The sequence below is a fragment of the Diceros bicornis genome, chromosome 4, assembly GCF_020826845.1.
Source record: "Diceros bicornis minor isolate mBicDic1 chromosome 4, mDicBic1.mat.cur, whole genome shotgun sequence".
NCBI classification, from domain to species: Eukaryota; Metazoa; Chordata; class Mammalia; order Perissodactyla; family Rhinocerotidae; genus Diceros; species Diceros bicornis.
This window is the reverse complement of record NC_080743.1, coordinates 85,570,527-85,593,753: the sequence shown is the minus strand read 5'-3', so window position 1 is coordinate 85,593,753 and position 23,227 is coordinate 85,570,527. Positions and strand designations below refer to the sequence as shown.

Below are 23,227 nucleotides of genomic sequence, written 5' to 3'. Positions count from 1 at the left end.
CTACTGGATACCAAGCGCATGGCCCACTGGATACCAAGCGTGGAAGTCACTGAGGCACCAATCCCCGGGCACGGGGTGTTGGTAGCAGGAGGGCTGTGAGGTGTGTTTGTCAGCCTCACTATATTTAAAGAGAAAGTGTGGATAGAAGCATTGTAGCATTCTTACTTGTCTCGGAGGAAATGGGATTTGGTGAAAACCATTAGCTTAGGCTTGAAGAGAAGCAGAGCTTCCTGTCTCCATGGAAACAAATCAGCGCTGCATGAGCAGGTCCTGAAGTGCTGTCAGGGGCTACCGGGCAGAAGGCTCACACCAACAGAAAATGACCCTGAGCTATCCCACTACCTCTCCCTACTGCTCCCAGGGCTTCTAGAGGGAGGGAGGGAGGCTTGGGGGGAGGGGGAGCAGTTGTACTGTCTCCAAACTGGGGCAGGGAAAGCCAGGCCAGGATTGCTTACAAATGCACACAAGGAGGCATATGAAACCTCATGTATGTAAAGCATGTCCTAGTTTTCAAAGCACCTTTTCTTCCATGATCTTATTTGTTCCATGTAACAACTCTGTGAGTAGGTAGATATTATCTTTATCTACAAATGGGAAGAAGGGGGTTTAGAGGTGTTAATCTCATAGTAGTTACTAGCGGAGGTGGGGCCAGAGGTCACAATTTCTCATCTTCTGGTTAGGTACTTACTTTAATATACCAGGTGGCCTCCATCCAAGGATACTTGCACCCAAGGTGGTACACCTAGAGAAAGTCTGCCAAGGGTTAACCTAGAATATCATCCTGACCGTATAGATTTTGGTGCAAGTTGTAGTTTGTACATGCGTTGATGCACATACTTATTCACACACACTGGTCTTCACATACACGTGACCTGGTACATGTAGGGTAGAAGAATGCTGAGACCTGCTGTCCAGGTCCTCTTTCCCTAAGGACTAATGGAGAGTGGTGAACTGTCCATATTAGAAAAGGAATTCTGGTTGCATCTCTTGAATGAGTGGAGTGGCTCCCATAATAAGCAAAATAATAGCGGTCTGTCTGTCTTGCCACCAACTCTTTTGCTAGGTGGGTTTGACAATTCAGTGAAATTCAGCAAATGTTTATTGAGTGTTTACTATGCACGAGACACCTTGCTTGACTCTGAGATTACTGAGATGAATAAAATGAGATTGTAGATTAATTAAGGAAATCATTCAAAATACATGTAATGGAGTTTAAGTTCAAGTAGATCCAGAATTTTAGCCCTATCAAAAGCTATTTATTTGATATTCATACATGTCACATATTTATTTAAGATTCATATATGTCACATATTTTGGGCACCTACTATCTTGCAAGCATTACTGAGGATACAAAGGTGAATAGGACCTAGATCCTGTCCACAAGGAAGAAACTAACAAATGTACCTTTGGTATTATACCTTGGATCTCCAGAGTCACATGCCATTGCTTTCCTCTGTATGTTAGGAAGTGGAACCTGAGTATTTCCCAGGCCTGACCTGAGGCAGGAATGGCTGGTGGTCTTAAGAGGGAAAGTATTCGCGCCCAGCTCAGTGGTCCAGATGCACTCTCTGGGGGTTGGTGGGTATTGGTTTGACATGTGTCTGATCTACCTGAGGCAAGCTGACATCAAAGGTCACTGGCTGAGATAAATGTGTGAGTGAACTACACAGTAATTCTCTTGCTGGGGTTCTGACACTGGAGTCAACCAGTAGAAATTTAATCATTCATTCAGCCAATAGTTACTGAGCACTTGCTATATGTCACCCGCTGCTGGGGGCTGGGGAATACCAGACCAAACAAAGAAAGAGAGCTGTTACCCTCAAGGAGCTTATAGTCTAGGTAAAGAGACAGCACGAGGTGGGCATTTAAATTAGAAGGAGGCAAGGATCAGGTGAGGATCAGATCAGTCAACTAAAGAAGGTGACATTGATGTGAACTTTTGAAGAATGAGTAATGGCTGGTTAGAAGAAGGGAGGAGGACATTCCAGCATGTTGATAGTCAAGAAGGCATAAAAGGCCACTCTGAGTGACTTGAGAGATGCATGTCAGGGGAAGTAGAGGAGGTGAAAGTAAAGGCATGGGCAGAGGCTCGTCATGAAGGGCTCATCATATGGGCTAAGCCAATGAGTTTAAACCTGATCTCAGAAACTTGTGGGAAGTTCTCAAATTTTAAGCAGGGAAGACGGCCAGTTTGCATTTGCAGATGATCACCCTGGAGAAAGTGTAGAGAGAAGCAAGACCGGAGGCATGGAGATGCATTAGGAACAACAATTGAGGAGAGAAGCAGAGAAGCAGTGAGGGAGGCCTGAAGGAGTCCAGCGGGGTGGTGATGGAGAGGATGGCCAAATCTAAGAGGTGTTGGTGGGATGGGATCTGCACAACTTGGTGATCTTGTGGGTGGTCTGAGTGTGTACGGGGGGTGGAGATAAGAGGAGGTCTCTTGGACTGCTTCTAGATTTGTGAATTGAGCCACTCGGTGGCTGGGGGAGAACACAGAGCAAAGAGGTTTTGAGGGAAGGAGGTTAGGTTTGGGCCTGTTGAGTATGAGAAAGCATAACACACTTTACACCTTTTAGCTAGTTCACAGCGGTAGTGTAGGGTTTGTTTTAGACTGATTTTTTTTTAAGCTGTTATTTATTGAGACTGTGCTCTGCACCAAGCGTTGTGCCAATCCCATGGCACACAGTGTTTCATTCAATCCTCACAATGACCCTGTGAGGTATTACTTTCTTCCTTTATAAATGAGGTCGCTGTGACAGGAAGGTTTGGTAATTTGCCTAAGCTCACAAAGCTGTTAAGCAACAGGTTCAGAATTTGGACTGAGGTCTGCCAGGCCCTAACACCCAAGCTCTTAAACACATCCTGCATATAGTTTAAATGTTCTTTTTGGAAAGAAATTATCTCACATCCAGTACAGCAGAACTTGATGGAAATGAAGGAGCCCTGGGTGGCTAGCAAGACATGTAGAGCTTTCCAATCCTGCAGACAGAGATTTCATGTTAAACACTTTGTCATGACCAGAGTAGAGTGTTTGTAGTTCCTACCTTGACTAGAAGGACACTTTCCTGGATGAGTTGTGTGACCATGGGGGTCCCATATAAAGCGATGGGAGTTTATAGAAAGAGTCTGCATTTCCCCAAGACACTGTTTTGTATATCAGTTGTCAAAGTTATATCTTAGAGTGTGGTAAAAATTATTTGAGACAGAAGAGACTGTAAGTATAGTTTATACTCCTCGCCTCCGTGTTAGAATTGAGAAAACCTGAATAGAGGGAAGTGACTTGCTCAAGTTACACACAGCTGTTTAGTGGCGGATCTTAACTTAGGACCTAGGTTCTCTGGCTCCGTGTCCAGAGAGCTTTTTCCCTCTGCGCAGGAGGTGTAGCTTAGTAGTGAAATACAGACTCCGTAGACAGGGTATCTGAGTTGAATACCATTTCCATCACTTGTCATCTGTATGACCTTCACATTTCTATACCCACAACTACTCAATTGCAAACAAGGATACTAGTATCTACCATATAGGATTGTTGAGAAAACTGAATCAGATCATGCATGTTAAGTGTTTAGTACCTGGGAGATAGTGAATACTTAATCAATGTTAGCTATTAGTAGCAGATTTCTTCTCTCTAGAACCTGGTTTACGCCTCAGTAGGTGGAGCTGGGAAAGAGTCTTCTTACCTCTCAAGTATCGCCATTGAATCAATTAGCATGAGCTCAGATGTTTTCAGGTACCACTGGTAGGACTGACCATCCATGGCACCGTATAGGGAAGAGTAATGATGGACTATTGGACCACACCCCTCGGCCCCACATGTGGCCACCACCTTAGACACTCCACGTCTTACAGTTTCTTGGAAATGCCCTGGCCTTTCTGCCCTCTGCTCCTTTGCTCTGGAGTAAGCCCCTGGCCCCTTAGTTTCCCTTGTTGAATTCCTGCTCATCCCTCACAGCCTGTTTCAACTTTAACCTCCTTCATGAGATCTTTCCAAATCCATACCCCCACTTCTGTTCTACAATTAGAGGTAAAATCTTTCTTTCCATGTTCCCATAGCACTATGTATCTGTCCGTTATAGAACCTATTACTCATAATAGCATTATGCAGTTTTATTATAGAATTCAATAATAACAGTACAGATAAGAGCTAACATTTATTGGAAGCTCATCATCTGCCCGGTACTGTGCTAAATACTTTATGTGCTTTATTTTGATTAATTTTTGTAATAGCCTCGGGAGTAAAGTACTATTGTTAACATCATTTTATAAATGAAGAAATGGAGGCTGAGAGAGTTTAAGGGTCTTGCTGCACAGTTAGCGAGGCACAGAGCTCTCCTGTCTCCCCCAGGATGCACTGTCTTCCTGGTATTGGAGTTAGAATATCCTTGTCACCTGTTAGGTTGTGTTTCTTATACTGGAGAATGGCTTTCCACATAGTTGGATGTCTCCTGACATCTTAGTGCCTTGTTCTCGTGCTCAATAAATAGTTGCTGAATTGAAGGAAAACCCAGTAACACCAGGCATCTCTTAGGGGACTCCATACCCTCTGGTGACTTCCTGGAAAATAGCATTCCAGGGGCCTGAAGAAGGGCCGGTATCTTAAAAGTCAGGAGCATAATCACTGGCATTGGAGATCCAGGTAAGAGCTCCAGAGAAGCTGTTTGCTCTGCGGAGTCATGGTCCCTGCTTGCATCTTACAGGTGTTACAGACAAGTAATTGTCACACATTGAACATTTTTTCACACGGCTACTGATTTGTTTTATTTAATTGCTCGTGACAAAATATATGCATACACACATTTATAGACATATACGCATACATACGCAAAATATTTTTACACATGTACATGATGCTTTATATTCATTTTCCAAGTCTAATGCATGTACATACTGTCCCTCCATGAAGTACTTAAGGAACCCAGTAGATGACTGTACCATTCTCGGAATTTGCCTTGCACAGTGTACACTATATTGCACACTTGCACGCTATATTTAAACCTATTTCAAGAATGTTTCCATCTTAAAATCCCATTTTACTTATCTGTTTTTCAGAGGAGGAGCTAATTTTTACTTAATAGAATAATATAATATGAAGTAATGTTTAAGGAGATGGCTTTGCTGAGACACAGCCCTAGATTTAATTTGCCTCTGAAGGGTACGTCTTCACTTATGTGTCTCAAACTCAGGATGCTCTAAACTGCATTGGTTGTCTCCTTCTCCTACCCCCCCACTGGACACACCCACCACTCTTCCACATTCTCCCTCTATTATCTTTTGTCACATTCATTATCCAAGATAGTAACCTTACTTATTCTTGATACTTTCTTTTCATGTATTCCCTGCATCTAATTGCTCACCAAGACCTCCTGATTCCACCTTTGAAAGGTTTCATGAACTGTATCCCGGACTATAGCAATTGCCTCTTTAATGCTCTCTCCGTTCTGATGAAGCCTGCCTCCATGACCAAAGCAGTCTTTCCAAACTAGACATTTAATTACACAATTTGTGTACCTTAATTATTTATAATGGCTTCCCAGTGCCTAAGTAATAGAATCATTTATGTGTTCATTTGTTTGATTTTTCCACAAATAGGTATTGAGCTGCTACTGTGTGCCAGGCTGTGTTCTAGAAGCTGGGAATATAGCACAGAACAAAACAAACAAAAAGTCCTGCCTTCATGAAGCTTCAGTTCCGATATGGGAAGACAGACACTGTTCTTGAAAAGGAATACTGCAAATTACATGATGTCTCTTTCCCCTAGTTTCGTCTTTAACTTGAATGTAATATTAATAAACACAAATAAGAGTTTTACTTTACTAAGTGGAAATTTATCTGAAAACTTAGTATATAAGAACAGCCAGGACATTTCTTCGAAAGAACAATGAGGAACAGGGACTTTTTCTCAAGCAGTAAAATATATTCTAAAGCTACAATAATTGAAACAGCACAGTCTGATGAAGCAATAGGAGAGCTGAAAGGAGACTCAGATATATATATGGGAATTTATGGTATATATAAGTGGCATTTAAAATTAGTGAAGATGAATTATTCAAGGAGTGATGTTTATAACTGGCCAGTCACTTGGAAAGAAAAAAGTCGAATTGGATCCCCATCTCTTATATCTTATACAAAAATAAATTGCAGGTGGAGCAAGTACATATATTTTTTAAATTAAACCATAAAAGTATTCAAAGAGATTATGGACAATGTAGAAATCTTCAAGGGGGAAGGCCTTTCTCAGCATGATACAAATCAATAAGCCATTAAGTAAATAATGGGTAAGTTTGAACTTGTAAAAATCAAAATACACTGACTACCATAATTCATTAATAAGATCAAAAGACAAAACTTGAATTAGTTTTGAATTTTAGATTGAGTTTGTAGAGGATTAGGGAAGGTGGTAAAAAAAAAAAAAAAAGGGGGGCCGGCCCGGTGGCGCAAGCGGTTAAGTGCGCGCGCTCCGCTGCGGCGGCCCGGGGTTCGCTGGTTCGGATCCCGGGCGCGCACCGACGCACTGCTTGGCAAGCCATGCTGTGGCGGCGTCCCATATAAAGTGGAGGAAGATGGGCACAGATGTTAGCCCAGGGCCGTCTTCCTCAGCAAAAAAAGAGGAGGATTGGCGGATGTTAGCACAGGGCTGATCTCCTCACAAAAAAAAAAAAAAAAAAAAAAAAAAGGTCATTGGTTAGTAATAAGACTGTAAAAAAGCTCTAGTTCGGGACGGGAAGTGATGATGGCACGCACTGATGGCTGAAATGTACAGGGAAAACAGAAGTGAAAGTTGTAGGGGGTACAACAATCAGGACATGGTAAATGATCGGCTGTAATGGGTGAGGGAAGATCATCTAGCATAGATCCCAAGACTCAGTTGTGAATGTCTTGGAGAACTTTGGTTCCGTTTACTGAGATGAATAATATAGGAAGAAAAAAAAAGCTCTGTTCTGGGAGGAAGATGCATGCAATTTCGGACAGAGAGAGTTTGAGGTTCAGGAGGACCAAACAAGTAGATAGGATCAGCCAATATCTATGTTTTAAGAGCAGGGGGAGAAAAGATGGGACACGCTATCAGAGCATGATAGAGAAAATGGTACAGATAGATAAAGTTATCCGTGGAGGGCATGTAGAAAAGAAAAAACTGAGTCAAGGATAGAGATTTCTAGGACTAACTAACCATTAAAGAATTAGAATATCAAGATTGGTCAAAAGGATATCACGAAAGCATTGCATCGTAGAGGACAAAGAAGTACAGGGCTTCAGAAAGGAACCAGAAAACCCCAAATGCTGAGTGAGTCATAGAGATCCAATAAAAGATGACTAAAAAACAGCTGTTGAAGTTGGCAATGTGGAGGACCTGGCTGGCTTTAAAAATTTTTTTTTATTCTGAAATAATTGTAGAGTCACAGGAAGTTGCAAAAAAGAAAAAAATACAGGGAGGTCTCATGTACGCTTCCCCTTGTTTCCCCCAATGACAACATCTTGCATAACTATAGTACTATATCCAAACTAGGAAATGGACATTGGTACAATCCATACAGCTTATTCAGATTTCAGTGGTTTTTCGTGCACTTGTGTGTGTGTGTGTGTGTGTGTGTGTGTGTGTGTGTGTGTGTGTGTAGTCCCATACAATTTTACCAGATGTAGATTTGTGAAGCCACCACCACAATCAAGATATAGAACTGTTCCATCACCACAAGACTCCTCCATGCTACGCTTTTATAGTCATGCCCATTGTCCCCCACCCACTCCCCGTAACCCCTGGTGACCACTAATCTGTTCTCCATGTCTCTAATTTTGTCATTTTGAGAATGTTATATAAATGGATTCATACAGTATGTAATCTTTTGAAATTGACTTTTTCTTCACTCAGCGTAATTTCCCTGAAATCCACCCAGATCATTGCATGTATCACTAGCTCATTCCTGTTTGTTTCTGAATAGTATGCCTTGGTATGGATGTATCACAGTTTGTTTAACCAGACACCCCTTAAAAGACATTGGAGTTGTTTTCAGTTTTGAGCTATTGCAGATAAAGCTGCTCTGAACATTGTGTACAGATTTTTGTATGAACATATGTCTTCTTTTCTTTGAGATAAATAGCCAAGAGTACAATTGCTGGGTCATATGGTAAGTGCATGTTTAGTTTTATAAGAAATTGCCAATCTGCTTTCCAGAGTGCCTGTACTATTTTTACATTCCTGCCAGCAATATATGAGAGTTCTGTTTTTTCCACGTCCTCATCAGCTGGCTTTAAAAAATTAATAATATACAATAAACATTCATAAGTATCACAAATTTATGCTGAAATTTTAAGACAATGTAAGTAATGTAGACCAATGGTTATTAAATAGATCACATTTTTTTAATATGAACCAGTAAATTCTCTGAAAAAGAGAACAAATAACAAGAAAACTAACTTTGGGTGGGTAGGAAAGATGAATATAGAGTTAATAACTTTTAATTTTAACAGTTAAAGGCTTCAAAACAAACAGAATAATCACAAAAACAGGTTCAACTGCTAGCTTCTCTCATCATCTATTTATTAAAGAGTCCAAGTTAACGGTCCTTGTCTTACATGACCTCTCAAAGCTCAGCCCAACCTACTTTTCCAGCCTCAGTCCTACATTCCCTTCCTCTTCTTTAGCCCTGCCCCACACTCTCTGTTCCTAGATTTCCCAGGTACACACATCTCCATTTCTTTGTTCCCTTTGCCTACAAATAGCCAACCCCCACAACTCTCTCCACCCACCTTCCTTCTTTGACTGGGGAGTTGTGACGCATCTTTCAAGGTCGAGTTCTCCTTAAGTTTCCTCATCTGTGTTCTCTTTGCAGTATATATGATCCTCTATTAGAGCACTTGTCTTATTTTATAGTTATTTGTGGAGGTCTTCACCGCTTTCATAGGATTATGAAAGCAGACACCATGGTGAGTTCACCTTCCTTTCTCCAGCACTTTGCAGCATAATTAATAGGCACTCAGTAGGCTTCCAGTAGATGCCCTCCAGTGAATGAATCAAAGGCCATCTTCCTGTTTGTGGGATGTCTGTATTCGTCAGAAATTTTCCTGAGATCTTGGACGTTGTTTTCAATGGGTATAATTCCCTTGAAACCCAAGTTTAATATTAGTTGAAGAGCTGAGCACAGATTACTGTAGTAGAACTCTGTTATTTTGCTGGTGTCAAGGGACAACTCTAAGAACTTTGCCTAGACCTTCTCCATTACTTGCAGAAAGAGAAAATTTGCCATTATCAGTATGATGGTCATGACCCAGTGTAATCAAATCGTTGCTATTTGAGAGGCTTTTTAATGGCTTTTTTTTGCTGTCATAATTTATCTGATATGCTCATTTCACTGTAGGTTTTATGCCAAAATCTTAGGCTTTTCAAGATTAGAAAAAATTTCTTTGCTTGAAGCTGTGTCTCTTTCCAGTCTATGGAATCGCTTAGTAATTGATTTCACCACACGGAAATTCCTAATAGCGTTAGAGCCTTACTTCATTGTGAGCGTATAGCCCGTAGTCAAGCCCCTATAATTAGACATGTTTTCTGTGCACTTGCAGACATGTGCACACTGAGGTGGCTGAAATCATACCTCCCAATTTCCCCGGGTGATAATCACAGTCTTTACAACTTGGTTATATACTGGGTGCTTGGCATTTCTAGCTGTTAAGTCTGATGCTGTTAGAGTTGTAGTTGAATTAAAAGTTCTTTGTTTTCCCCTTAGTGTCAAGTGCATCACTACATTTTCAACACTTAATTATCATTGCATCCCAAAATATTCTTCATTTAGCAAAAATATTGAAATTACTCTTTCCTGTTGGAGAAGCAAGCTCTGATATGCAGGGAGAACACTGAGATGCCATGTTCCACAGAGAACCCAGGAAATGAACAGCAATTGAGAATATTTGGGAGAACAGGAGGGACCCCAAAGCCTGTTAAAGGGGCCACATTACTCTTACCCACATTGAACTAAACTTGGTAACTAATCTACTTACCAGCTGACAAATCTGTAGGCTGAAGTTGACCAGACCAAAGGAGGCCCCCTACCCTCACTAGAATTGATTGAAATGGCAATAAAATGGGATGTGATCCTTCCCCACTCTCCCCATGACCTTCTGTGCTGTACACAGAGGAGTCTCTCTTCCATCATCTTGCCAGCACATTTTCACATCATACTCTTCCTCTAGATCAAGGTACTCAGTGATCAGATATAGTACAAGGGAGGGGTGATCTTATTACCAGGTATTAATACCTTGGCCAGCAAGTATCTGAGACCAAAAACTGAGGAAGGAAGACACAAGATAATTTTTCTTTTGGTGGGGAAGATTGGCCCTGAGCTAACATCTGTGCCAATCCTCCTCTATTTTTGTGTGTGGGACGCTGCCACAGCATGGCTTGATGAGCAGAGTGTAGGTCCACGCCCAGGATAGGAACCTGCAAACCCTGGGCCACTGAAGCGGAATGCACGAACTTAACCACTATGCCACTGGGCGGCCCCAAGATAGTTTTTTTGAGTAGAGAAAAGTGAAAAGAAACACTCATTTGCAAACTTATTAAAATATTTTTCAGCAGATATTTACTAAGCACCCGTGTGTCAGGCACTCTTGGTTTGATAGTGAAAGAGAAGATGCAGTCCCTCGCCCTTATGAACTCATATTCTTATGGCTAAGACAGAAAACAAACAAGTAAACACACAAATAACACAATATTAATGGTAAATGTTATGAAGCAAACGGACAGGCTTTGAAGAGCAGCTCTGACTCTTGTCTCAGGATAGAAAAAAATCAGACTTGAGAGAATAGCTACCAGACCCCGACGATCCACATGGGTCTGGCCTCTGTGTCAAATCTGTGGATACACTTTCCTCGACACAACTGCTCCCTCACTGTTCCCCACAGGAGAAATGTCGTGTAGACAGCATCAGTTATTCTGAAAATGTCATTTCCCAACCAACTGGGCTACAAAACATAACGAAGCAACAGTATCTCGAATGCGTTAATGAACTGTGTGGGGCACCCCCTGTTCTTCACTCGGTTAGGAAGGATGCCTCTGTGTTAACCAGCAGTGAAGGATGTCTTAGTGGATTAAGCAACTTAATATTCTTTCCAGAGATAATGAGCTGGAATCCAGGACTGTGCTTTTATTGATATTTCTACTCTCTACATTCCCTCTGCATGCACCTAGGAATAGGAAAAAAAAGTCTACAATGGTCAGAGGGAACCTCAAAGCCAAGTTGTGTCCCAGATTGTCCACCCCCCAGAGAGGAGATGTGCTGTTCATTCAGTCACTCGTTTATGGCCCCCTTTCTCAGCACTATCCTCAGAAGTGGTGGCAAAGAACTGTCTCTAGTTAAGCATTTTTTTTTTTACAGACAAGTTAAGCAAAAATTACCCCTTCTTTCTAGGAATTTCTTGTCCGTAGAGTCTTTCAACGCTGGACAAGATCTGCTCCTGGCAAAATTTGAAAAGTAGGCGGCATTTGTATTTGAGAACGTGCACTTTTGCTCTCCCTCAGTTTAATGTCACCCCATCCTTTTGTCAGGGAGGAAAATGATTTGATGGACTAACTAGTTCACAAATAGTGTTCTGGTCTGGGTTTCCCTGAAAGAAAACCCTAAGAAAAGGATTGGGTATAGGAAGTTTATAGGGGAGTTGACCTTTAGCTGCAAAACGGAGAGAGTTGGGAAATTGAGACAGAGAAGGGGAAAAAGCCAAGGAATATGTGTTCGTTGAGAGGGTTATGGGTATGGACTGCTGAAGCTTAATCCACTGGGAACCGTCTAAGGAACTATACAGAATGTACCCCAGAATTGCTCCACTAAGGACTGGGGAATTGGGATATATATTTATATGTAATCTCTATTAATTCTTGTCCCTCCTCGAGTGATGACACTTTGAGGTTGCCCTGCTTGTGGGCTGAGCAAGCTTGTGGAGAAATCTCTCAGGCAGAGAAACAGAAAGATGTGTGTGGACACTTGAGGTGGGAGCTGTCACATCTGTCAAAGTGCACAAGATCTGCCCACTGCAATGTCAGGTCAACTCAGAGGAGGTCTAAGGGGATATGAGGTGAGGCGTCCAGAGCATACACTGCCTGCTGACCATTCAAGGACTATTTTATTCATTTAACATTTGTTGAGTACCTACTATGTGTCAGGGACAGTTTTTCTGAGGTTAGTGTCCAGGTCAGTTAAAAGAAGCAGGTTGAGAACATAACTGAGATGTGGAGTGGGCTGGAGAGCGGGTGGTCCACTGCCCAAAATGAGGACATCTCTCAAGGGGCCAGAAGATGGGTGCTCTGGGAATAGGTATGCTGCTTATAAGCCATAGGCTGTGCAAGATGCTCCTGTCACATCCTCAAGGCCAACTAGAGTCCTGAAAGTTTAGGTCAACATGACCCTACCCCTTTTTGCAGCCTGGTTTCCTCCTCCCAGCCCTCCTTCCAATGGTTCAGTAATCCATACCCTGATATCTGCCCTGCCAGCTTGAAGTCATGACCCGTTTCTCTTGTGCCTTCTCCTCTCCCCAGCACCCCCACCACTCCATTTGATGGAGCTACTCAGTCTTCCTGCCCTTTTCACCCTCCCCGTCACTGCGAAGTGCAGTCTTCCCATTATCGTTGTTCAGTTCCTCATCTACGCAGCTAATCCTGTTAAGGGCCAATTTAAGCAGTGCTTGGGTCTGGAGCTTTTATGACTTAAGCAATCGGGGATCTCCTTATGTTACCAGTGATGAAGGATAAAATAAGTAAGCAGAGTCTCAATTAAAATACTCATCCATCATGTGACATTTGATGTCACAGAGTCTAATCTCCAACTCAATAGGTCCATAAATTAAAAATATTAGATCTCAGTAGCCAGAGAGTCATTCTATCTTAGAGCCTCTGGACACTGTCCCTTAATCTGGGTCAGTTTGTCAGTTTCACACCCCCCTCAGCCCAGAATTCCTATGTTCTGCCTCCAGTTCTCTTCCCTCTCCCCAGTGGGAAGAGCCCAGAGGCATGGGGCTTTCAGGAGGAAGGAGGGAGTCTGCTACGGTCCAGTGAGTGTGATTGTCCTGACCACCGTTCTCGGGTCACCTGGACCCCAGTCCAGAGAGCCAGAGCAGAGGTCCTTGGGGGTGCCAACCCTTAGCAGCTGTGTGGAGCAAACAACCGTTTCACCTGCAGATGCCCCCTCAGCATGCGGGAGCACAAGAGCTCCCTCCCCATGCATGAAGGAAGGAGGTGGGAGCAAGCGCCAGCCTTTCTCGATGGCTTGTGATCAGTGTGGGAGTTCAGGCTCTCTCTTCCCTGTTTTGGTTTCTCTTCCCTCTCTGTCTCCATCCGGTTTTTGATAGCAAAGGTTAATGTTATAATTAAACAATCAATTTAGCAGATTTTCTTTGGGGATTTCCTTTCCTTGCATTTTGCAACTGTAGCTCCTCTGATCTCCAGAGCTCCCTTGTGAAGTACATCTGAGGGGTTTTCACTTTCCCTTGTCTACAGTTGTTGCTTTGTTAAATGCTGTTTTCCAGGGCTAACAAATGACAAGACACAGCGTGTTCCTGGTTTACATAAGCAGGAGGAACATATCTGCTTCTCTCTGCAGGAAGAGAGGAGAGGAGAAGGACAAGCTGATGGCTGTTACCCAAGGCCTTGTCCCCAAACACCACCGGGATTTGGAGTTTAAGAATATTAATTGGATGCAGTGAGAACAGTGGCAATTTCAAATACCCAGTAGGGACATGCTGTGCTGAAATAGAGAGTGAGAGAGAAAAATTTACCTGGCGGTGATATCGGTCTTATTTTGTTCCACGTTTTGTTTCTTGTGCAAAACATACTTGTGGCAAGAGATGGGAATAGGGACTGGGAGTTCACGGAGGGGAGAAGAGGAGGAGAAATAAACTTTGAAAATTCTAGTTGCCATGACAACATAATGAGCTCCAAAAGTGGCATCTCTGAACTAGTTTTGCATGGGAAGGCAAGGGAGCCCAGAAGGAAAGAATTAAAATAATAAAAATAATAAAACAGTGATCATGAAGCAAAGGGCACCTCTGAAGAGGCTGTTTGCACTTCTTGCCGCTCTCGGGGGGGCCTGGACTGTCGAAGCTGCTTGCTCCTGGCTGACCGTGGCAGAGACTGCGGGATTGCCGTTCCAGGCTAGAATGCTTTTCGAAACCTCCTGGGCTCTGGATAATGCGCAGCGAAGAGCTTCTGACAAAAGAAACTGCATTGTGTGTGAAGCATATTGTGCGAGAGAAGCCTCTGAAAGCCAGGCTCTCCTCCTGCTCTGCTTCCCCTCCCTCCCTCCCACCCACCCGCCTTCCCCAGCAGCCTGGCGTTACTCCTGTTAGTGGGCTTCACTGTAAAAGTGACAGTGTGTGTTGTATCACTCTCACCACAACAGTTTAGAACATAAAGTCCGGGTTACTGAGCATTCATTACAGCTCTAAGGCTCTTCTCCCCAGCCTAGTGCCCCAGAGCTGTATGGGGTTTACACAAAAGAAGGCAGCATTTAGAAGCATAAAATGCAAAGGCCGTAGGTAATGTGTTTGTTTGTCTCCCATACTCAAAGTGGAAATGCACCCAAAGCATCTTAGAATTGTTTACTCATAAAAAAGGTATTTTAATGAAGAAATCTTGTAGTACTCCCTGGTCCTGGTTTAAATATTGTTCATTTTTGCCTCGTTAGGATAGCTATGGACACTGCAATATGTATGCTTCCCTCATAAAGTCAGTGTTTTTCTTACAACATTTTGAACCAATCCATGAATTAACACACTTGTTCTCAGAACTGGGTGAATTTGGGGATCCTGCTGCCACCTTGTGCTTGCTTGATATCGGTACCCACTAGTCTTAGATGCTATTATATCTCTACCACTAAGCACAGTAGCTGACACAGTAATTACTTAATATATGTTTGTTGAATGAATGAATGAATGAGTGATTCCGATTGAAGTTTCATGTCCTCCTTATTGTATGTGCTCTGGCTAGACTCCAACCAGTGGCTATTTGACATTAATCCACATCAAGCTCAACAGAGGAAGTATAGGTGTACAGACGAACAATACCCCTAAGGAGGACTGCAACTCTATGAAAATAAGCAAATCATTGAGTGAGTTCTTTGGATCAGCAAAGACTAATCTACTAACTTTCCAGCCTCTGTCAGATATTATGCAGTTAAATTCTTATTATTTGCTTAACACTTCCTATACATATTTTTGGAACCATTTATCAGTGAGGGAAACCTCCTTTTCCCTGGCTTCATGTTTCTGTGTGGAGGAATTTCTTCCCAAACACACTAGGCTTCTCTCCCGACCCTTCATTCTATCCTCCTGACTGGAAATTGGTGAGCTTAGAAGGGGGCGTGCTTCTCTCAGCTTCTTTCTCTTTTTTAGAACTGGCCCCCCCTCCAGGTGCCCATAGCCTCTCCTTTGTGCTCTCAGCTCACAGAGACAATGCCCTGTAATAGGGCAGGCCAGGACTCATGTGGCTGTGCCTGTGACTGGGTGGCTCAAAGTGCTGGAGTAAACATCAGTGGTAGAACTCAAGCCCTGTTCTCCAACAGGCTTCATCAGAAATAAAGCTGATAGCTTTGTCTTCATTATCTGACTGCTGTATATCCTGTTTCTCTCAGTTGGTTCCATAATCAGGAGGAGAATAAATACATTGATCCCCACAGTACTGTTATGCTTGATTAGAAAGTCATTTTTTCCTTTGAATGTGCAATTTTAAATGATACAGTACAATCTCTGGTGTGATTTTCATGACATCCAAGGAGTCTAGAAATTCCAGTGCATGTACCTTAGATATTTATATGGAAGGTCAGTTGGGAAAGAGTAGTCACAGAACAGAAGTGATTTTTATAGCATGCTTGATTAGTGGATGACCTTCTGATCACTGAAAATAGCAGAATGCAAAAGAAGCATGAGAACGGGTTCTTTTTCCTGGGGGCTTCTGTCCTCCCCAGGAAGCTAGAACCTGCCATTCTTCCATATTGGCCGTCACTGCAGTAGGCATTCTGTGACTCGGAAGCCATTGTGGCTTCTACCATCAGAGCAGCTTTGCAGAAGGGGTGGGATTTGAGCTGGGCTTTGAAGGGTGGCTAAAATTTAGATAAGCCAGGGATGATGTGGAGTGGGGTTAGGGGTAGGAGCATGTTAGGTGGGAGGAATAGGCTGGGCACCAGCTTTCAGGCAGGTCCTGATTTATTTGTGGGATAGAGAAGACGTCGCATCTGAGAATGGTGCAAACAAGGATGGCTTGTTTGGGTCTGGCCACATTATGGAGAGTCTCCCAAAAGGTGGGATTAGGCTTGATCCTGCAGGCGGGTGAGTTATTGTGAGTATTGGTTGGAGGATACGAGATGACCATGCAGGACACAGTATTTTAGGAAGATTAACCTGCAGACCTGTCCTGTGGCCAAGGACAACTGCTTATCTAGCGTCTTTGCCACCTCCTCAACTCTTTAATCTTCTAGGAGCTCTGAGCTCCCTGTGCACGAGGACCATGGCTATGTGCCTCTGTCAGCCACTCTGCCCAGCACAGAATTTAGCTTAGGCTGCATCTAAAAGGACTCAGCATTTATTCTACCCAGACTGTGGCTTTGAGATTGGATACACATTATTTCAAAAGAAAGACCTTTTTTATAGATAAGTGAAAAATCAGAAATAATAGCATTCACCTGTAAACACGCCACTCTCTGGGAGCTGTAGCAAAGGACTATATCTAATAACAATGATAGTACTAATAGCAGCTGCTGTTAATAAAGTGTTTGCTGCATGTGAGGGCTTTTCTTACTGGGTTTTGCTGCATCTCTACCATGTATGTCTCTAACAGGGACGTGGTGAGCAGCAATAGGGTTTTAAAGTGCCGGGGGTAAATACAGTCAAAAAAGGCAACCCCTGAGAGAAAGTTTTGGAAGGGCCCCTTACCACAAGCAGGAAGCAATCTAGCATGGTGGTTTTGGAATTAGAGGGCTCCAGCTTGAATCCTAACTCTGCATTTAACTAGCTGTATGACCAGGGGCGAATTTCCCAACCTCTGTAAGCTTCAGTTTCCCAGTCTGTAAAATGGGGATCATAACACTTCACACAGTTTCTTTTTTTGGTGTTGATTAAATGAGATAATTAATGCAATGAACTTAGCACAGTGCCTAGCACATAATGAATGTTCAATAATATATAGCTATTATTATTAAAGGCCTCCTTAACTAGCCTTCTGTGAAACATAATTTTTCTGTTATCCGTTATATCTTTGAGTTGAGGCTTTATAAGAGCCTCGAAATAACTAAAAATATGATATATGGTGAAAGTTACACATTTCTCTCTCCCGCTTCTTTAACACGTCTGCATGATTCGTTTATTAGCACCTTAGAATAACAGAGCCCCAGGAGAGAGGTACCCAGGCAGGACAGAATCATCTTAATAGCTAGGAAATGGAGTTGTAAAAGATGAAGGAATTTGGAAAAAAATAAGAAAGTTAACAAAATGTGTTGAATAACCATAATATGGTAGGAAAAATTTCATGTATTATCTATTTAATCTTCACAACAACTCAGTAAGATAGGCTTTGTTCTCCTCATCTTGCAGATGGGGAAATATGGACCACGAGATTGAGTAACTTACCTAAGGATTGCCAGCTAGTAAATGAAGGGACCAGGATTTGAACTCAGGTCTCTCTCAATCCAAAACCCACGTGCTTTGTCCTATACTCTGCTGGCCCCCGGGAAATGCACAGAACAACAATGACTATTAGAGGAAGGCAAACTCAGGGGGCCCAGGGTCCTGGGGAAGCCAGGGGGAGGCTAAGGGTGTGATGCCAGAGAGCCCACTGTAAACATGTGCGCAAGGTAAACATGTTGTGGAAATGGGGGAAAAGAGGAGGAAAGATGTACTTTCACAATTTCTACTTCCAGTGTCCCTTAGGGCTGTCTTGGTCTGGGGGAGACAGAGAGACTGAGTCCCTGACCACACTCCCAAGGCACGTTACCCATCAGGACAGTGCAGCAGGGGTTGGGGTTCCGAGAGAGTCTGCTCAGCATCCTTCCCCTATCAGTGGCTGGCAAAGAGCAGGCATGGCTGGGCAGTGGCCTGGGAGCTTAGGATAGGCAGGCCACCTGTTACTTGCCATGGCAGTGTGCAGAACTGACAAACAAATTGATGCGCAGGAGAGGACCAAAGTCAGAGCGAGGCCTGATGTTCTAAAGCTGAGTCTCCAATCTAAGGAGCTGGACAGAGAACCAAAGTCAGGATACAGGCTGGAGGAACCAGTGGATAGGAGGGGGAGAGTGACTGAGGAGAATCAACATGGGCATTGGGAGATGGCCCTGAAAGTATTCCCTGGGCAGCAAGTGGGCTTTTAATGGGGTTTTTATGTCCTTCTTGTGAAGGTGGGCTGGGCACTTTTCAAGGAGCCAGGTCTGATGTGTTATGATGCATGAACCTCCAACCACTGGGGTAAAGGATGTGTTTTGGGGTGAGAGCATAAGCCAAGGATGTGACAACCAAATGGGCTTGAGTGAGTGAAAACTGCCACAGTGAGAAATGCGTAGGCTGCCAACCACCAGGGCCAAGGAGAGTCAAGGAACTGTGTGTTCCTCCAAGTGCACGTTCTCTCATTCACATGCCAACCTGGCCCAGCTCAGCCGACTCTGCTTCTCAGGCTCCCTGCCTCCAGAAATAAAGAGCTAAAAAAAGAAAACTGCCTGAGAGTGGTTTCTATGCTTTTCCAGACGTAGGTCCACTCAACAGCAAACTTCAGCACATCACCTGTCCTCAGTTATCCCCAGTGAATCCATGTTGCCAAATCGAGTCTTTCAGTTGTGAAGCTCCTCCATATCCTTGAAGCATTTGAAAATGTTGGTCACTTCATTGAGACCTCTCCTCTTCCCTTAGGTTTCTCTTTTATGATTTCCTACATTTCTGCCCACCCCCTCTCAATATTAGTCAGTGTAGATGAGGCTATGTTGCTGAATCAAACAACCCCCAAATCTCTGTAGCTTAAAACAACAGAAGTTAGTTTTTGCCCAAGCTGCAAAGTCCAAGTTGCATATCATGGATGCCTCTCAGAGACTCAGGTGTCACCTGACAATTCTGTTCACATTTCATTGGTTACAACTAGTCACATGGCCTTGCCTCATGTCAGGGAGGGAGAAGAGCAGTCCTCCGTGTGACTGGAAGTCGAGGAGAACTGGATATGAGTGCATGTCAGTAATGCCTACCACACTCTCTTTGCTAATTTCTTTTTTTCTAGGTCCTGGTGAAACACTGGTTCCCCACAGGGAGCCATTCTGAGCCTTATTGTCCTGCTCTTCCTAGGAGGTCTCATTTACTTCCACAGCTATAAGTCTTCCATGTCCTTATGACCTTCAGATCCAATCTCCCCAACTTTTGCCTCTCTCCTGTGCTGCGAAGCCACATTCTCAACTGTGTGATAGATCTGAATGAATTACTTCGAGCTCATCATACTGCAAACCGAATTAACTTCCTATACCAAAATCCCCACCTCCTTTCTCTACTAATACACCCACTTAGCCATCTTGGGGGCCTTTGGAAATTCTAGCTTTTCCTTATCTGGTCTACAAATTCCTTTTTATTCTGTGAAATGTCTGTTGGTCAATCCATCCTCCTTTCCATTTTTAATGCCCTGGATCGTGTCAGGCCCAGGTTCCTGCCATAGCTTACCAAATAGTATCCCTTCCTCATCTTTAGTCTTTGGCACAAACATAGCTATTTTCCTAAAAATAGAGTTAATCGTGTTGCTCCCTTATGTTAAAAACCTTTTAGAACTTCCTACAACCCACAGAATAAAGTAAATCACATCAAGTCCTTGTGGGGAGCGGGGTTGTATTTGAACAGAGCCAGACAAGGATTTGAATCCTGGTCTGCCGCCTACTAGCTGTGAGCAAGTTATTTAATCTCATTGACTCTCAGTTTCCCAGTCTATAAAAGGAAGATAACAATGCCTACCTCACAAGGTCGCTTTATTTTTTGCTCTTGTTACATGTCCGTCATCCACTTGGCAGGGGCGCTCTGCCAAGTCGTTATTGTGCTACCTCTAGAACCTGGGCTGATGGAATAGCCGCTCTCTGACCTCCTCATCTCCTGCCCTCTCCTTGCCTACTGCACTTCACCCACATTTTCTCACACTGTGCCAAGAGAGAAAGAGAGCTCTGGAAGCCCTTACCCTGGCAGTAAAGTATTTGGCCTCAAACGTATTTGCCAGGACTGGTCTTGTGGCTGTATCCAACCTCAGGGGCTGAGAAGACAGAGAGCCAAAAATATTATATGAGCAGTGTTAATGTCTACCTCATTAGCCCATAGCAGTTACCTCAGATCTTTACCTTTTGGATCACCACCTTGCCTGATCCAGCTCTGACACAGAGACTCCATGTGACCATTAGTTAGTCAACTTCATCAGGTTTTTTTTAACCTCCTTCAAAAGCAGATGGGACATACGATAGTTTTAAGTACGTTGAGGACTTGAAGACAAGAACTCGCCCTCAAAGGTGCTCTAACTAGAAGCGATGCAAACTATCTTTTAGTCAGTTCTACTCATCACAGATGAGGAAACTGAAGGACCAAGAAAGGTAAGACATCCCCACCTAATGCTCCCTGGCATCTTAGACTCAGCATGTCCGTCTCTGAACCCTCATTATCCCTTCCAGCAAATCCCACCATCCAGACTCTATTTTCTCAGTGCTAGGTGTCACCATTTCTCTACTTATCCTTCAAAACACAAGGTCTTTTTCCCTGGACACTTCCCCAGTCTACCTTAGAATTGGAGCCTCTCTCTTCCCTATTTCATCCGTGTCCCATTTGTAGCATATGCCATTTTTTATGGGTTTACTTGTCTGTCTCCTGGGAAGATTGGATTTACTTGAGTACAGGAATGATATCTTATACGTCTTTGTATTTTCCAATCTAGCAAGTGACACTTTATCCAGTGGCACTGAGTAAGATTCTGTGTCTGAATGATTGGGAAAAACACCAATTCCCACAGCCACACAAAAGGACAGTGGCAGAGTTGGTACCAAAACCTGGGACTCCTGATTCCTGTTCTCAATCATTTTCTACTGAAGTTTATTCAGCTCGTAATTTTTCAGTCTCTTACAGAATTGTGTCCCATGCTCATGCTTGAGTTTAAGAGTTTGACTGTTTCCGATCCGATTTTCTTCCTCTGTTCTTCATTAGATTTGCAATTTGCTTTATTTGTTTCTCATTTGGTGATAATACTGCATTCCCGTTCAAGATGGATGTTCTCCCTAAACAAAAAGGTTTTTGGTGTGGTTTTTTGGGGGTTTTTGCCTTTTTAGTGTCATGCTACAGGAAATAAACAGGTTAATTCTAATTTGCAATTTGATAGACTTTGAGTTAAAGGGGTCTATGTTACTTTATGTAGGGGGCTTAATGTATTGCAAATACTGAGTTATTCTTGAGATACTCTGAAGTATTTTTACAAACGGTAAAGTGACATACTGTACAAGTATTGTACTTAACATTATAATGTTATGTTATACTTAACTTCCAGCATCATGTCCGGTGCATAGTAGATGCTGAATGAGAATTTGGTGAAGAGATGAAGACCTTTTTCCTCCAGGTGCATGCTTACAAAGAAAATGTTTCTTTGCCTGGCTGGGTAGCACATAGCCCACTTTTAACTTTTCAGATTATTTTTACATCTATTATTTCATGTTGTCCTCACGACAAGCTGTTTTGCAGCCGCAGACTGTACCCTTCAAATCAGTCAGTGCTGTGTTCTGAAGGCCTTGTGCAGGTCTCAGGGGAACCGAGCTGGACACTGGATAGCTAACCCAGTGCAGTCTATTTTCTGTCAACGGCAGGCCCGTTGCACCATCTTCCTTCTTGGAGGTCGGTCACCTTGCCTCCACTGACTCAGACTCTCTTGGGATGCCTCCTTTGTACTTCTGAAAGGATCTCAGGTCTTTCTCATAATGTTCCAAATTACCATGTTTTGGGCAGTTGTTTCCGATTGTAAAATCATATCTGCAAACTGCACTCTAGCCGATGTTCTCAGTACTGGTCTCATTCATTCAATAAACATATATAGTTCCTACTATGAGCCTGTTACGTTCTGTGGGAAAAGCATGAATAGACCTACTTTTAAGAGACTCTCTCAGACTTTGCCTAGAAGGCTTTTTAGAATAATTCACCTATATTCCATAGTTTTATTACCCCTGGTTTCCAAAGCTTACTCATTTTTTACCCCAATTGTTTTGCATTTTACGTAACAGAATCTTCTCCTTCATATTCTTCATCCCCTGCATCCTACTTCTCTAAATTTCACTTCCTGGGAGTAAGTGGGCTTCATCTGTGTTACAACCCTAGAGTGCTCGAGCTAGCATGGCCCTTAGAGAACATTTCACAGCTGAGGTCAATCCACCCTTGTCTCACAGTTGTCTTGACTAACACCCAGAGGTGGTGAGTGGCAGGATAGGGCTGGAATCCAGGCCTGGACTCCTGTTCAGTGCTCTTTGTCTACCTGTCCTTGTCAGATGAACCTTTTGATATTTGACTTCCATCCTTGTTATCCCTTTCTCTTGATTTGGTGCCAAGGACCACAGTTTCTATCCCTCATTAGATGGATTACACAGCCTGGGAGGCCAATAAGAACCTAGATTTCCAGGTACAGCTGGTAGCAAGGTGACGAGCCTCTTGTAATCCTTATTGCTATCCAGATAATGCAGCTTGGATGGAATTATAGGCCCTCCTAATCCAGTGAGGACATATTCAGAGGACAGGCCAAGGTGGGGTTGCTAGCAGGACTTTCATGTGGAGAGTTACCCTGTATGGAGGTGTTTGGGAAGCAGGCTTGTGGGTAAGGGGCCAAGGGAGTTCTCAAAAGACTCTACATTGGACTTTCCTTTAGCTCACCTCAAAGAAAGGTGGAGATCCTGGGTGACTTGTGATGCTAATTTTTATTGTTGTGCCTGCTGGTGCTATAGCTATGTCTTTTGTTGTCTCCTTGGCAAGAGAAATATGGTTGGCTTGATTGGGAGCATGAGACAGAAGAGGAGGTTCAACAAGCTCTCCTTAATTCACAGATTTCAAGAGAGGTGCTTGGTGGGGATACAAAAGAGCTCTGATTGAAGAAAGAAATGCATCATCTAACCTCCAGTAGCCAGATGAGAGCTGGGGTCCTGGAGTTATCAGGGCAGCAGGTGCTGGGCAGAGAGAAGAACAGATGGCACTTTCCCACCAACCTTCAGTCTTCTACTGGGATTTTCCTGTCTTCTGT

General features: G+C 43.2%; 1 protein-coding gene across 7 annotated transcripts in view; it reads left to right on the top strand.

The window, feature by feature from the left end:
• CACNA1E (calcium voltage-gated channel subunit alpha1 E) overlaps positions 1-23,227 on the top strand; it is a 391,046-nt gene that overhangs the window by 252,728 nt on the left and 115,091 nt on the right. The window lies entirely within an intron of this gene.